Source organism: Pelophylax lessonae (genome assembly GCF_965119305.1).
Source record: "Pelophylax lessonae genome assembly, contig: HAP1_SCAFFOLD_261, whole genome shotgun sequence".
In the NCBI taxonomy this organism is placed as follows: domain Eukaryota; kingdom Metazoa; phylum Chordata; class Amphibia; order Anura; family Ranidae; genus Pelophylax; species Pelophylax lessonae.
The window spans coordinates 195633-212036 of NW_028120079.1; the positions used below are offsets into that span (position 1 = coordinate 195633).

General features: G+C 48.5%; 1 protein-coding gene across 1 annotated transcript in view; it reads left to right on the forward strand.

Moving 5' to 3' along the window:
* Nucleotides 1-263: 263 nt before the first annotated feature.
* LOC309543594 (uncharacterized protein) overlaps nucleotides 264-16404 on the forward strand; it is a 46830-nt gene continuing 30689 nt past the window's right edge. The window contains exon 1 of the mRNA XM_082276055.1: nucleotides 264-359. The gene's annotated coding sequence lies outside the window, so the exon portion shown is untranslated. The remainder of the gene's footprint in view (nucleotides 360-16404) is intronic.

Below are 16404 nucleotides of genomic sequence, written 5' to 3' on the forward strand. Positions count from 1 at the left end.
AGAGAGAGGGATGGGAGAGGAGGGATAGGGTGAAAGGGGGACAGGGAGGTATAAAGAGAGAGTGGTGGGGGGTGGGAGAGGGGGTGAGAGTGAGAGGGGAATAGAGGGGAAGGGGGAGGATACAGAAAGAGGGGGATACAGAGATTGGGATGGGAGAGGGGGATAAAGAGGGAGGGATGGGGGGATGGGAGTGGGGGAAGGGAGTTAGAGGGGGATACAGAGATAGGGGGTGATAATGATTGCAGATATTGTATGTAACTCTATCTGATTCCCTTGTTTTCCCAGGAAGGGTGATGCCTCCATATAATCACACATGTGCGATCCGGGACGCTGTGAGACGGGAACAACCAATCCCTTTGGTGAGTGGACGGCAGCTCCAATGTCATACCTGAGGACTAATATACAGAGAGAGGGAAAAGGACGGGGCTCCATCTCCCCTCTATACACCGCCCCCCTACCAGAGACCTCACAGAGATGATGGGAACCCCTCATAATGGGCACAGCAGGTGTACAGACCCGGGAACTCAGCACAGGGGTGGTGGGAACCCATCATAATGGGCACAGCAGGTGTACAGACCCGGGAACTCAGCACAGGGGTGGTGGGAACCCCTCATAATGGGCACAGTGGGTGTACAGACCCGGGAACTTAGCACAGGGATGGTGGGAACCTCTTATAATGGGCACAGCGGGTGTACAGACCCGGGAACTCAGCACAGGGGTGGTGGGAACCCCTCATAATGGGCACAGCGGGTGTACAGACCCGGGAACTTAGCACAGGGATGGTGGGAACCTCTCATAATGGGCACAGCGGGTGTACAGACCCGGGAACTCAGCACTGGGATGATGGGTGTTACGGACCATTTCAGCAGACAAGGGGTTAAAATCCGTTTAGGCGATATGCCCCTTTCTGAGAGACAGGCACAGCTACTGCAGAACATCAAACTCCCGAACTGGATACAAAATAGCACTCCAACCTGGAACCTCACGAATAGCTGCTAGCAGACGAACAGGAAAAGCATACATCAGCTTACACTCCTAGCAATCAGTCTCCAACAGCATACAGTGAATCCCCCCAATAACGAGACAAAGCTCCGAGTTGAGGGTAAAACAGGAACAACATTTATTGGAAGAACACAGCACACTTTTATACAGAATTTGGAACATCCTTCCCCCAACAACCGCTTTCCCATTGGTCAATTTCACAGTACCTGCAGTCCCCCATAAGGTCCTCTCCAGACATGCAAATGAGGGCTCGAAAATGAGTCAGTAGTGATTGGTCAGATAGCTTGACCAGGAGGGCTGCTATGCAAATGAGGACTTGAAAATTAGTCAACAGGGATTGGTCAGATAGCTTTGACCAATGCAAGGAGACAGAAGCCCCAGGGGGCAATCAATGTAAACTATAGTCAGACACAGAACAATGGTTCCCTAACGAGCCCTCAATACACATTACTCTGAGTGTCAATACATCTCTTAGCAGACAACAGGTGAGGTCATTAGCACACCTGACAAAAGGTGAATGGGGAGCCACCTTAGACAGTCCGTCTCCTCAGAACTTCCTGGAATGACCATATTAGGAGTTGACTTCCTGTTCCTTACAGTTTACAGGAATAAGTTTTAGCTTCCAGGATAGAGGCAAGACTCCATTAGCCACATTGGTTAAAGAAACACAAAAAGACACAAAAATGCATAACTCCCAGTCTACTGAACAGAACCCCCACATTCAACCCATCCCCAGATAGCCTGGATCGGAGCGCTCAACATATCCAAACAGCGCTCAGATGCCACAAACACAGTCAAATTGCCATGGGGTTTACGTTTAGCATGGGCTGATGAGAGAGGGTCCATAGTTACCTTGCAGGAGGCGAGCAACCAGGCTTCTCCAATGCCCAGTGGCGCGATTGGTCTCGTCACAATGGGAACCCCTCATAATGGGCACAGCAGGTGTACAGACCTGGGAACTCAGCACAGGGATGGTGGGAACCCCTCATAATGGGCACAGCGGGTGTACAGACCCGGGAACTCTGCATAGGGATGGTGGGAAACTGCCATTCCACTTCCTGACAGCGAGGTGTGAGGTTGCTGGTTCCTTAGCTCGTGTGCTTCCAGAAGCCAGGGGCTAGAGTTGTTTCTCTGCCCCAGGAGGGATGCTGGATCCTGGGGAGGACCCCGGCGGGGGCCCCCTGGATAGGCCTGAGACTAGGCCTCAGCCTATGGAAGACATGGAGCTCGGCCCAAGGAGGGGTGAATCCCTATCTACCTTTAGACAGAGGATTGTGGACAAGCTGACAAGGATTGAGAAAGAGGAGGAGAAATTGGCAGCTTTAAAAACTGAATTTAAAAAGAAAAAGTTGTATTGTGCCAAACTGTACAGTAAGAAGAGACCGGCTCTGAGGCCTGAATTAAAGGACTTGGAGCAAGCTTTGAGGAAGCAGAAAGAGTTGGTGAGCTCTCTGAAGGAAAGTAGCGGAGCTTTTAAGGAGAAATACAGGAATGAGGAACGTTTCAGCCGTATGAGGAGAGGAGCCGTTTCCAGCATGGAGAGTGACCCAGCCAGTGAAGAGATGCAGGTACCGACAGAGTCAGCAGAGAGTGAGAAAGTGGGCCCGGAGGATGAGCCCAGCTCTTCAACACCTCAGACATCTGCTGAGCCCCCAATGGCGGAGGCCTCTGTCTCCCTCCCTCTGCAGCAGCAATGTGGAACATCTGAGCAGGAGGTTGAGGGGGGTACTGGCATGTTGGAGTTCATCGCTGAGCTGGAAACCCCTCTGGATGGAAGAAAGTTACATTTTTCTGCGGATTCCTCAGATGAGGAGATGGATACCGTTCCTCGCCCTATGAAAGAGAGACCTGTGGAGAGAGGAAAATTCACCATGAAGCCTGCAACAACCAGGAGGAAGTTTGATCCCACCATCAACCATGACACTGCAGAGGTAACAACACAGCAAGCAGGTACAGTGTGTGTGCAAGGTGGTGATGTGAACTTTAATGACAATGTGCTTGCTGAGGGTTGTAGTGCTATGGGCTGTCAGCCCACACCCATAGACAATGTGCAGCATGCAGTGCAACCTGATGCACCTGCTAAAAAAACTTTAAATGCGATTGGTGGGAAAACTGAAAATAACTTTGAGCTTTTGGTTGAAGTGTCTGCAGAGAGGAGCACCACGGACATTGCAAAGGCTTTTCCTGACCCAAATAAAGCTGTTGTTCCTGAAAATGGTGCAGGAGATGCTGGGAGCAGTAGTGCTACAACTGTTGGGGATTCTGCAGTAAAAAAAACTGTGATTGAACCCAGGAAAGCAGCTGAGTGCTTAGAGAAGGGGGAGGGGGTGGGTCTTGTCTCTGCTGCTCCAAAGACTGCAAGGGATGTTTCAGGCTCCTTGTCAGCAGGTGTGGCTGTGTCTAAGGACAATGCTGTAATTACTGGTGTGTCTGGGAGGAAAACCTATGCTGGTGCTGCTACAGGATCTGGTAGGGGGGAGCATGGAAATGGTTTATCTTCCTCACTATTTAAAAGGAGGAATGTGGTTCAGCTCAGATGGGAAGGCGAAGGTATTCCCCCATATAGGAGAGCTGTGGTTGATAAGATTCTGCAGATGGGGTTTAGACCCGAAGATATCTTCGCCCTGATCAGTCCGACCGGCTCCTATGAGTATGATTTGTCCTTTATCCGTCCGGAGTCTTTGGACATATTTTGGGAGAAATATGAACATGTGTGTAGGAGCCTGCCGGACTGGAGAGGGCTCATCCCCAAAGTTGTGTCACGTCAGCCACTTATTAAAATGGTGACGATTCTTGTGCGCAATGAGTCCATACCACAAGGGGATTTATCTGTATGGCTGAGGAGATATGGAGACATCCTGAGCCCCTTACACAAAATTATGGATGACCGAGGAATATGGACGGGGGGATGGTCTGTGCAGCTAAAACTGAGGGTTATTGATAATGTCATCCAGCATCTGCCATCCTCAGCTTTCCTGGGGAGGGACAGACTGACCATCTTCTATCCAGGCCAGCCAAAACTGTGTAATAAATGTGGGGATAAAGGGCACTTTGCATCCTCCTGTCCAGTGATGAAATGCTCTCTGTGTCAGGATTTAGGGCATTTGGCAAAGGATTGCAACATTATAAGGTGCAACTTGTGCAATTCGGTTGGGCATCCTTATAGCCAGTGTCCCGAGGCAATGCATAACCAGCCTGAGCTCATGAGAGAGTTCTTCCGCCTGGACATGGAGGATGCTCAGAGCTCAGCAGCTAGGGTGCCTGCGATTCCCTCTGAGTCTGTGCCAATGCCCAGTGTGCCTGTGTCTTCCCAGTCTGTGCGTTTGCCTAGTGTGCCTGTGTCTTCCCAGTCTGTGCGTTTGCCCAGTGTGCCTGTGTCTTCCCAGTCTGTGCGTTTGCCCAGTGTGCCTGTGTCTTCCCAGTCTGTGCGTTTGCCCAGTGTGCCTGTGTCTTCCCAGTCTGTGCGTTTGCCTAGTGTGCCTGTGTCTTCCCAGTCTGTGATTTCCCAGTCTGTGCCAATTCCCAGTGTGTCAGTGTCTTCCAAATCTGTGGCGCCCCAGTCTGTGCGTTTGCATGTATCAGTTACCGAGAATGTGTCCAATCCTTCTGTGTCTATGTCCTCCAAAATTGCAGAGGCCGCAAGAGGTGCTGATGCAGGGGCATCAAGTGCAGTGCCAGTCCCACCCCCTCGACATTTCAGGGCTTCTATTGGGGACCAGGGGATGCAGAGGAGTGGGGAAAATGGTGAAGAGGCTGGCCTGGTGGCAGATAAGGTAAGGGAGAGTGGGGGTGAAGGGGAGGCTAAGAGTGGGGAGACTGTAATTTGCAGTTTGTCCAAGGATGATGTGGAATGGTTGGAGGAGAAAAGGAAGAAGGGCAAAAGAAAAAAAAAAAGGTGTTCAGTTGCCCAAAGTCCTAAGGTTTTGCCCTTGAAAAATAAGTTTGGGGTCCTGTCAGATGATGACGATGAATGGGACTCGTTGAGTACAGCGTCTTCTATGGATGATGAGTCCCAGGGTGCATTGAAGCGCACTGGTTCTCCAGGGAGAGAGAGTAGTCAGGCTAAGAAACGGCTGCCTCAATTATCCTAATGGCAGTTCCCACTCCGTTAAAAGTGGCAACCATTAATGTTGCCAGCTTAAAATCAGTGAGTGCTCGTCATATGGCCTTATTTTTGCTCAGCGAGTTTGATGCTGACATTTTGTTTTTGCAAGAGACCCATCTCAGTAATCTGGCTGATATACATCTGGCAAAGAAGGAGTGGAAGCGTGGTCCCTCCTTTTGGTCTCTTGCGGCCGAGCCTTACAGCGGGGTTGCGGTCCTTTTTTCCGGTATGGTAACATGCCGACGGGTAATTGAGGTAGAGATTGGGAGATGCATGATTTTGGATGTCTCTGTGAGGGGGCAGGACCTGCGCCTGATTAACATCTATGGTCCCCAGACAAAATGGGACAGGAAATGCCTCTTTACAAAGATTAAGCCTTTTCTTTTTACGGCTCAGCAGGTTATCTTTGGAGGTGACTTCAACACCATTACTAGGCCTAAAGACAGGAGAGGTTTCAGAGATAAGCTGGGCTATGACAGCCTTTTCCTAAATGCAATGGTTAGGGAAGCAGGTCTGGTAGATGTGCACATTAAGCGCTGCCCAGACAGCACGGGGTTCACTTTTCAGCGAGGTAATAGTCATAGTAGGATAGATAGGTTTTTTTTAAAGGAGGACTCTGCTTTTTCGGCACCTGTTTGTCGGGCAGTGGAGTTTTCTGATCACTGTATTCTATATTTGACTCTGAATGCCTCAGGCGTGCCACCTAGGGGGAGGGGTATCTGGAGATTGAATTCGGCCCTCCTGGATGACGAGGAAGTAAGACAATCCTTTGAGGAATTTTTTCAGGCACAGGTAACTATCCTAGACTTTTGCAACAGTAAGTCAGAATGGTGGGAGCTTATAAAACAGCGGACTGTTAGGCTTTTCAAGGCCATAGGGAGAAAGAGACAGCAAGATAAGTATATCACCTACCAGCGTTTGCGGAGGAAACTTGACCGCCTTGTATCGAATGGAGGAGATTCTGGGGCGATCTCTGAGGTGAAGCTCCTCCTGAGGACCCATCAATATGACCGGCACGCCTCTTTGGTTCAGGAAAGGGACTATGGGAAATACCATTCGCCTGACCCTTACCAGAATTGTAAACAGAGCGTAGCAGTTAAGACGGTCAATGGCCTGAAGGACAGTACGGGCTCTCTGACGAAGTCTAGGTCAGGGATCCTGGAGGTCGTCAGGTCATACTATGCTGATCTCCTGGGAGGAAAGAACCTTGATCGGACAGGGATGTTGAGTTTTTTGGACTCTACGCCAGGTCTGGAAAATATTGTTCCTTTGATGAATTTGACAGATGAAATCACTGCAGATGAGGTGATCCAGGCTATTGATAAACTAGCCATCAGGAAAACGCCAGGGCCAGATGGTTTGACAGCCGAATTTTATAAATGTTTTAAGAAGATCCTGGCTTCACACCTTGCGGAGGTTTTTAATGGCTGTTTGCATGAGGGTTCTCTCCCTCCTTCCATGAGGCAATCTGCAGTGGTTCTTCTGTCAAAGGGCAAAGATCCTTCGATGATTGAGAATTGGCGCCCCATTAGCCTTCTTAATGTCGATAGAAAGATACTGGCAAAGATTTTTTTCTGGCGATTATCATCAGTGGCAGGCGATTTGTTATCCCATCACCAGCACTGCGCAATCCAGGGTAGAAGCACTTTCTCAGCTGTGTTAGCTGTCCGGGAGGCCTTGGAGCGTTGTAGGGCTGCTGGTTGGGGTAAATATCTGCTGACATTGGATCAGGCTAAGGCCTTTGATAGGGTTAATCATGAGTACCTATGGCTCCTTCTTGGCAAGTATGGCCTGGAGGGGGGTTTCATTGATTGGCTCAAGATTTTGTACAAAGGGGCTGAAAGCTTTCCTCTGGTTAATGGTTGGGTTGGGCAGCCCTTTGTGGTTGGCTCAGGTGTGCGTCAGGGGTGTCCTTTGAGTCCTCTGCTATATGCGTTTGCAATCGACCCCTTCATTAGAAGGCTAGAGAGTGGACCATTGTGTGGGGTACCTTTGGGCATCGCTGGTGAGCCTCCTTTGAAGGTTGTGGCTTATGCTGATGACGTTTCTGTTTTTGTCTCTGGGACTGGGGAAGCGCAGGAGGTGGTCTCAGTGACAAGGCAGTATGCGGAAGCATCAGGTTCAAAGGTCAACCAGGACAAGTGTGAAGCTTTCTGGATGGGTGTGGAAGGTGAGAGCTTTGTTCTCCCGGATGACTTCCCGGAGCCCCAACAAAAAATTAGAGTTCTAGGCATTGAATTTGGCCCAGGTGACTATGGTCATGCAAATTGGGTGAGCAGGCTGGAGAATGCCAATGCCAAGGTGGCGAGCTGGAAAAGTTGGCGGTTTTCCTTAAGGGAAAAGGTTGATCTGATCAAAGGTTACCTGATTCCAATTTTTCTGTATGTCAGTTTTGTCTGCATTTTGCCAGTGTCTCTCTATACCAGGATCTATAGTTGTTTCTTCCAGCTGTTATGGGGAAACAGAATAAACCTTGTCAAAAGGAGTGTGACTTATCTTCCTAGGCGGGAGGGTGGTCTAGGAATGATCAACCCTGTAGTCTTTTTCTCTCTGATGTTTGTAAAGTACAACCTTGGTAACATGTTGGCAGAGAGACCGCCTGGGTGGGTTGGTATTTTCCAGTCCTGGTTTAGGCCCTTTCTGCGAAACTGGGAAAATGGTGGGCCAGTGAAAAGCCTGAGGGTCAAGCATGATAAGCTCCCGACTTATGTTGCCCCGTGTTTGAAAATACTTCGGCAGTGGCAAGTAACGGCAGGGGAGATCAGATCTCTTCCAAGGAAACTTCTTGAGAAGCGGATCATGAGCTCTGTTTTTTGCGAACCACTGGCCTTAAGGGATTGCCCAAGCCTAGTTTTGGGGGAGGGTTTGCGTTTGATTAATTTGGAGAGAATCCCAATGAAGTTTAGGGATCAGGCTTGGCTCGCTTTCCATGGAAAACTATATGTGAAGGGCAACCTGAAGTTTCTCTCTGTGAGTGATCGTGGCTGCCCGAGAGTAGAGTGTGGAGGTGCGGTGGAGTCCATGGATCATTTTTTGCTTCAGTGCCCTTTTAATATAGAGGTGTACAAGAGGGTAGGGAGGGCTCTGAGTGTACCCTTCCTCCCCCATATGAGTTATGCAGAGTGGGTGTATGGGGCATTCCAGACTCGCCGGGATTATGATTTGGAAACACTTTTTTTAGTTAGTGTAGTAGTCCGTTATTTCACGTGGAGTGCACGGTGCCAGGTATCCTTACGGAGTAAAATCCTCCCTGTTGAGGTGGTGGTGCAGAACATTCTGGGTGAGGTTGGGAAGATTCGGGGTCTTGAGAAAGACAGGTGGCAGCAGGAGGCCTGGATAAAGGCGTGGAGGAATATCAGGACTCTGTAGCTGCTGCCTGTTGATCTCGGGGTGTGCGGCTTTTCTTTCTGTCCTTGCTTCACTCCCCTAGATTTTCAGATAAAATATATTTTTGATAAAAGGCTACATGCATGGTGACGGTGATGTTCCTTAGTCTGGCTCTCTCGTAGGGTTTATGCTGTGCGCAATTTGGTTTATTTATTATGTTCTTGTTTGGTTTTTGGTTTTGTATAGTTATATTTAATTATTTTGTAAATATGTTATTTATTAATTTATTTATTATGGTTTTATTGTATATAAGTTGTTGTTTGTAAGATTTTTCAATAAACAAAATTAACCTCTTATAATGGGCACAGCGGGTGTACAGACCCGGGAACTCAGCACAGGGGTGGTGGGAACCCCTCATAATGGGCACAGCGGGTGTACAGACCCGGGAACTTAGCACAGGGATGGTGGGAACCTCTCATAATGGGCACAGCGGGTGTACAGACCCGGGAACTCAGCACTGGGATGATGGGTGTTACGGACCATTTCAGCAGACAAGGGGTTAAAATCCGTTTAGGCGATATGCCCCTTTCTGAGAGACAGGCACAGCTACTGCAGAACATCAAACTCCCGAACTGGATACAAAATAGCACTCCAACCTGGAACCTCACGAATAGCTGCTAGCAGACGAACAGGAAAAGCATACATCAGCTTACACTCCTAGCAATCAGTCTCCAACAGCATACAGTGAATCCCCCCAATAACGAGACAAAGCTCCGAGTTGAGGGTAAAACAGGAACAACATTTATTGGAAGAACACAGCACACTTTTATACAGAATTTGGAACATCCTTCCCCCAACAACCGCTTTCCCATTGGTCAATTTCACAGTACCTGCAGTCCCCCATAAGGTCCTCTCCAGACATGCAAATGAGGGCTCGAAAATGAGTCAGTAGTGATTGGTCAGATAGCTTGACCAGGAGGGCTGCTATGCAAATGAGGACTTGAAAATTAGTCAACAGGGATTGGTCAGATAGCTTTGACCAATGCAAGGAGACAGAAGCCCCAGGGGGCAATCAATGTAAACTATAGTCAGACACAGAACAATGGTTCCCTAACGAGCCCTCAATACACATTACTCTGAGTGTCAATACATCTCTTAGCAGACAACAGGTGAGGTCATTAGCACACCTGACAAAAGGTGAATGGGGAGCCACCTTAGACAGTCCGTCTCCTCAGAACTTCCTGGAATGACCATATTAGGAGTTGACTTCCTGTTCCTTACAGTTTACAGGAATAAGTTTTAGCTTCCAGGATAGAGGCAAGACTCCATTAGCCACATTGGTTAAAGAAACACAAAAAGACACAAAAATGCATAACTCCCAGTCTACTGAACAGAACCCCCACATTCAACCCATCCCCAGATAGCCTGGATCGGAGCGCTCAACATATCCAAACAGCGCTCAGATGCCACAAACACAGTCAAATTGCCATGGGGTTTACGTTTAGCATGGGCTGATGAGAGAGGGTCCATAGTCACCTTGCAGGAGGCGAGCAACCAGGCTTCTCCAATGCCCAGTGGCGCGATTGGTCTCGTCACAATGGGAACCCCTCATAATGGGCACAGCAGGTGTACAGACCTGGGAACTCAGCACAGGGATGGTGGGAACCCCTCATAATGGGCACAGCGGGTGTACAGACCCGGGAACTCTGCATAGGGATGGTGGGAACCCCTCATAATGGGCACAGCTGGTGTACAGACCCAGGAACTCAGCACAGGGATGGTGGGAATCCCTCATAATGGGCACAGCGGGTGTACAGACCCAGGAACTCAGCACAGGTATGGTGGGAACTCCTCATAATGGGCACAGCAGGTGTACAGACCCAGGAACTCAGCACAGGGATGGTGGGAACACCTCATAATGGGCACATCAGGTGTACAGACCCGGGAACTCAGCACTGGGATGATGGGAACATTGAAAAAGAAGAAATGGTCAAAACTCTGTCAATTGCAACTCATCTCCATCCCAAATTTTTTTTTTTTTCTTTATGGAGAAAACAAAAAGAGAACACCCCATGGGACTTTGAATGAGATGGATGCAGAAATGTAAATGAGTAAAAAGCATAAGTATGCAGTAACAAATTTATTTGTACATATAATACACGTAAATGCATATGGACAGCATACATCAATACATAGTGTAAAAGCATGATAACACATTAACATCAATGAATAAGAGAATGACATGCATAACTCATAATTGAAGTGTGAGCTCTACGCGTTTCGTGGGTCCTATATGCCCACTCATCAGGAGCATGAGGTAGTATGCCTGTATAAAAATACAAAAATAAATGGAATGAGTCTGGATGTGGATATGCATATAGTTAGCCAGCAGTTGTGAGACTACAACATGAGTATGTATACCCCAAATGGGGGAGTCGCACTTACATGCGGCTATAAAATTGGAACATGGTGGATGAGCACCGTCCCAGGGTGAAAAATCAAGTCTGGTCCGGGAGCTGAAGGGGCGTGGATGCACGGCAACAGAATGGAAGGCCAGGTAAGAATTCATAGGTGATGGGTGCCACATCCTGCTTGATGGTATAATAGTAACTGGAGAGATATATGGATATATATGTAAGTAATAAGATATTGCATGGCAATATAATGCAGTAACAAAATCTAAACCAGTTGGGGCAAAACCATAAGTGCAGGGAAGAGACTGTGGACCCAAGGTGAAGGAAAGGAGTGAAGTGAAGAAAGGGGGGGGGGGGCAGGGATATGTCATTCTCTTATTCATTGATGTTAATATGTTATCATGCTTTTACACTATGTATTGATGTCTGCTGTCCATATGCATTTACGTGTATTATACGTACAAATAAATTTGTTACTGCATACTTATGCTTTTTACTCATTTACATTTCTGCATCCATCTCATTCAAAGTCCCATGGGGTGTTCTCTTTTTGTTTTCTGGGATGATGGGAACCCCTCATAATGGGCACAGCGGGTGTACAGACCCGGTAACTCAGCACAGGGATGGTGGGAACTCCTCATAATGGGCACAGCAGGTGTACAGACCCGGGAACTCAGCATAGGGATGGTGGGAACCCCTCATAATGGGCACAGCAGGTGTACAGACCCGGGAACTCAGCACTGGGATGATGGGAACCCCTCATAATGGGCACAGCGGGTGTACAGACCTGGGAACTCAGCACAGGGATGGTGGGAACCCCTCATAATGGGCACAGCAGGTGTACAGACCCGGGAACTCAGCACAGGGATGGTGGGAAACTGCCATTCTACTCCTTGACAGCAAGGTGTGAGGTTGCTGGTTCCTTTGCTCCTGTGCTTCCAGAAGCCGGGGGCTAGAGTTGCTTCTCTGCCCCAGGAGGGATGCTGGATCCTGGGGAGGACCCCGGTGGGGGCCCCCTTAATAGGCCTGAGATTAGGTCTCAGTCTATGGAAGACATGGAGCTTGGCCCAAAGAAAGATGAATCCCTGTCTACCTTTAGACGGAGGATTGTGAACAAGCTGACGCGGATTGGGAAAGAGGAGGAGAAATTGGCAGCTTTAAAAGCAGAATTTAAAAAGAAAAAGCTGTTTTGTGCCAAACTGTACAGCAAGAAGAGACCGGCTCTGAGGCCTAAATTGAAGGACTTGGAGCAAGCTTTGAGGAAGCAGAAAGAGCTGGTGAGCTCTCTGAAGGAAAGTAGTGAAGCACTTCAGGAGAAATACAGGAATGAGGAACGTTTCAGCCGTATGAGGAGAAGAGCCGTTTCCAGCATGGAGAGTGACCCAGTCAGTGAGGAGATTCAGGTACCGACAGAGTCAGCAGAGAGTGAGAAAGTGGGCCCGGAGGATGAGCCCAGCTCTTCAACACCTCAAACATCTGCTGAGCCCCCAATGGTGGAGGCCTCTGTCTCCCTCCCTCTGCAGCAGCAATGTGGAACATCTGAGCAGGAGGTTGAGGGGGGTACTGGGATGTTGGAGTTCATCACTGAGCTGGAATCCCCTCTGGATGGAAGAAAGTTTCATTTTTCTGCGGATTCCTCAGATGAGGAGATGGATACTGTTCCTCGCCCTATGAAAGAGAGACCTGTGGAGAGAGGAAGATTCACCATAAAATCTGCAACAACCAGGAGGAAGTTTGATCCCGCCATCAGCCATGACACAGCAAGCAGGTACAGTGTGTGTGCAAGGTGGTGATGTGAGCTTTAATAATGACAATGTGCTTGCTTAGGATTGTAGTGCTATGGGCTGTCAGCCCAGACCCATAGACAATGTGCAGCATGCAGTGCAACCTGATGCACTTACTGAAAAAACTTCACTTTTAAATGCGATTGGTGGGAAAACTGAAAATAACTTTGAGCTTTTGGTTGAAGAGTCTGCAGAGAGGAGCACCATGGACACTGCAGAGACTTTTCCTGGACCAGATAAAGCTGTTGTTCCTGAGAAAAGTGGAGGAGATGCTGGGAGCAGTAGTGCTACAACTGTTTGGGATTCTACAGTAGACAAAACTGTGATTGAACCCAGGAAAGCAGCTGAGTGGTCAGAGCAGGGGGAGGGGGTGCGTCTTGTCTCTGCTGCTCCAAAGACTGCAATGATTGTTTTAGGTTCCTTGTCAGCAGGTGTGGTTGTGTCTAAAGACAATGCTGTAATTACTGGTGGTGTTTCTGGGAGGAAAACCTATGCTGGTGCTGCTGCAGGATCTGGGAGGGGGGTGCAAGCAGGGAAGGAGCATGGAAATGTTTTATCTTCCTCGTTATTTAAAGGAGGAATGTTGTGCAGCTTAGATGGGAGGGTGAGGGTATTCCTCCATATAGGATAGCTGTGGTGGATAAGATTTTGCAGATGGGGTTTAGACCCGCAGATATCTTCGCCCTGATCAGTCCGACCGGCTCCTATGAGTATGATTTGTCCTTTATCCGTCCGGAGTCTTTGGACATATTTTGGGAAAAATATGAACATGTGTGCAGGAGCCTGCCGGACTGGAAAGGGCTCATCCCCAAGGTTGTATCACGCCAGCCACTCATTAAAATATTGACAATTCTTGTGCGCAATTAATCTATACCACAAGGGATTTATCTGTATGACTGAGGAGATATGGAGACATCCTGAGCCCCTTACACAAAATTGTGGATGATCATGGAATATGGACGGGGGGATGGTCTGTGCAGCTAAAACTGAGAGTAATTGACAATGTTATCCAGCATCTGCCATCCTCAGCTTTCCTAGGGAGGGACAGACTGACCATCGCCTATCCAGGCCAGCCAAAGCTGTGCAATAAGTGTGGGGATAAAGGGCACTTTGCATCCTCCTGTCCAGTAATGAAATGCTCTCTGTGTCAGGATTTAGGGCATTTGGCAAAGGATTGCAATATTATAAGTTGCAACTTGTGCAATGCGGTTTGGCATCCTTATAGCCAGTGTCCTGAGGCAATGCACAACCAGCCTGAGCTCATGAGAGAGTTCTTCCGTCAGGACATGGAGGATGCTCGGAGCTCAGCAGCTAGGCTGCCTGCGAATCCCTCTGAGTCTGTGCCAATGCCCAGTGTGTCAGTGTCTTCCCAGTCTGTGGTGCCCCCGTCTGTGCTTTGCCTAGTGTGCCTGTGTCTTCCCAGTCTGTGGTGCCCCAATCTGTGCCAATTCCCAGTGTGTCAGTGTCTTCCAAATCTGTGGCGCCCCAGTCTGTGCGTTTGCATGTATCAGTTACAGAGAATGTGTCCAATCCTTCTGTGTTTATGTCCTCCAAAATTGGCCGCAAGAGGTGCTGATACAGGGGCATCAAGTGCAGTGCCAGTGCCAGTCCCACCCCCTCGACATTTCAGGGCTTCCATTGGGGACCAGGGGATGCAGAGGAGTGGGGAAAATGGTGAAGAGGCTGGCCTGGTGGCAGATAAGGTAAGGGAGAGTGGGGGTGAAGGGGAGGGTAAGAGTGGGGAAACTGTAATTTCCAGTTTGTCCAAGGATGATGTGGAATGGTTGGAGGAGAAAAGGAAGAAGGGCAAAAGAAGGAAAAAAAGGTGTTCAGTTGCCCAAAGTCCTAAGGTTTTGCCTTTGACAAATAAGTTTGGGGTCCTGTCAGATGATGACGATGAATGGGACTCATTGAGTATAGCGTCTTCTATGGATGATGAGTCCCAGGGTGCAGTGAAGCGCACTGGTTCTCCAGGGAGAGAGAGTATTCAGGCTAAGAAACGGCTGCCTTAATTATCCTAATGGCAGTTCCCACTCCGTTAAAAGTGGCAACCATTAATGTTGCCAGCTTAAAATCAGTGAGTGCTCCGTCATATGGCCTTATTTTTGCTCATCGAGTTTGATGCTGACATTTTGTTTTTGAAAGAGACCCATCTGAGTAATCTGGCTGATATACATCTGACAAAGAAGGAGTGGAAGCGTGGTCCCTCCTTTTGGTCTCTTGCGGCCAAGCCTTACAGCGGGGTGTAAGGTTCTGGCACTCTCAGTGCCTCCTATCACATTTATTCCGGGTGATTTCCATCTACCTAGACAGAAGAAACACATATAGGTGTGTTTCCCTTTAAGGCTGAAGCTGTCATCACCCAGCGCCGGACTAGATGGCTATTTAGGGCGTCGGTTCTCACTCACATGTGTTCGTTCAAACACCAGTACCTGGATACTAATCTTGCTTGAAGCTTCCATGCTTGCAAGCTCTCCTCGCTGACGAACCTCGCTGCGCTGATCCCTGCATCCTGCTACTGGATCATCCGCATCTCCTGAGCGATCCTTCGGCTATCGCTATTAGTGCTAAGTACCCCACAGGGGAAATCTCTATAGACTTGTACTAGGCTTACACTATTTAGCTCTGCATAGCAAGGACTGTCTTTTACATCTGCATAACTAGATTGCTAGCTCTTGAGGCTACTGCTACTATTTCCTGCACTGGGTTGATCTCTCCTGTATGCACCTGCTACTCTGTCATCTTTTATCATACATGATCGCTAACCCTTCCTGCATCCATCTGCACTGTCTCACCTCAAGTGTCTGTCACCTACCACTTCCACTCAAACCTATCCCTAAGACCTTCATCATTGTCTTACCACATGTATATAAAGTCACACTAGGAACCAGCTTAATTACTGTGTGTATTTACTGGCTGAAATAAGACCTTCCATACATGATGAGTCATTGAGGTTGGGATTGGTATCTCAGCATATCTCCTACATGACTACTGACGTGGAACTACTTCTGCAGCTGAAAATCCACACCTTATAAGAAACGCAAGGAGCGTTACAGCGGGGTTGCGGTCCTTTTTTCCGGTATGGTAACGTGCTGACGGGTAATTGAGGTAGAGATTGGGAGATGCATGATTTTGGATGTCTCTGTGAGGGGGCAGGACCTGCGCCTGATTAACATCTATGGTCTCCAGACGAAATGGGACAGGAAATGCCTCTTTACAAAGATTAAGCCTTTTCTTTTTACGGCTCAGCAGGTTATCTTTGGAGGTGACTTCAACACCATTACTAGGCCTAAAGACAGGAGAGGTTTCAGAGATAAGCTGGGCTATGACAGCCTTTTCCTGAATGCAATGGTTAGGGAAGCAGGTCTGGTAGATGTGCACATTAAGCGCTGCCCAGACAGCACGGGGTTCACTTTTCAGCGAGGTAATAGTCAGAGTAGGATAGATAGGTTTTTTTTTTAAAGGGGGACTCTACTTTTTTCGACACCTGTGTGATCAGGCTAAGGCCTTTGATAGGGTTAATCATGAGTACCTATGGCTCCTTCTTGGCAAGTATGACCTGGAGGGGGGTTTCATTGATTGGCTCAAGATTTTGTACAAAGGGGCTGAAAGCTTTCCTCTGGTTAATGGTTGGGTTGGGCAGCCCTTTGTGGTTGGCTCAGGTGTGTATCAGGGGTGTCCTTTGAGTCCTCTGCTATATGCGTTTGCAATCAACCCCTTCATTAGAAGGCTAGAGAGTGGACCATTGTGTGGGGTACCTTTGGGCATCGCT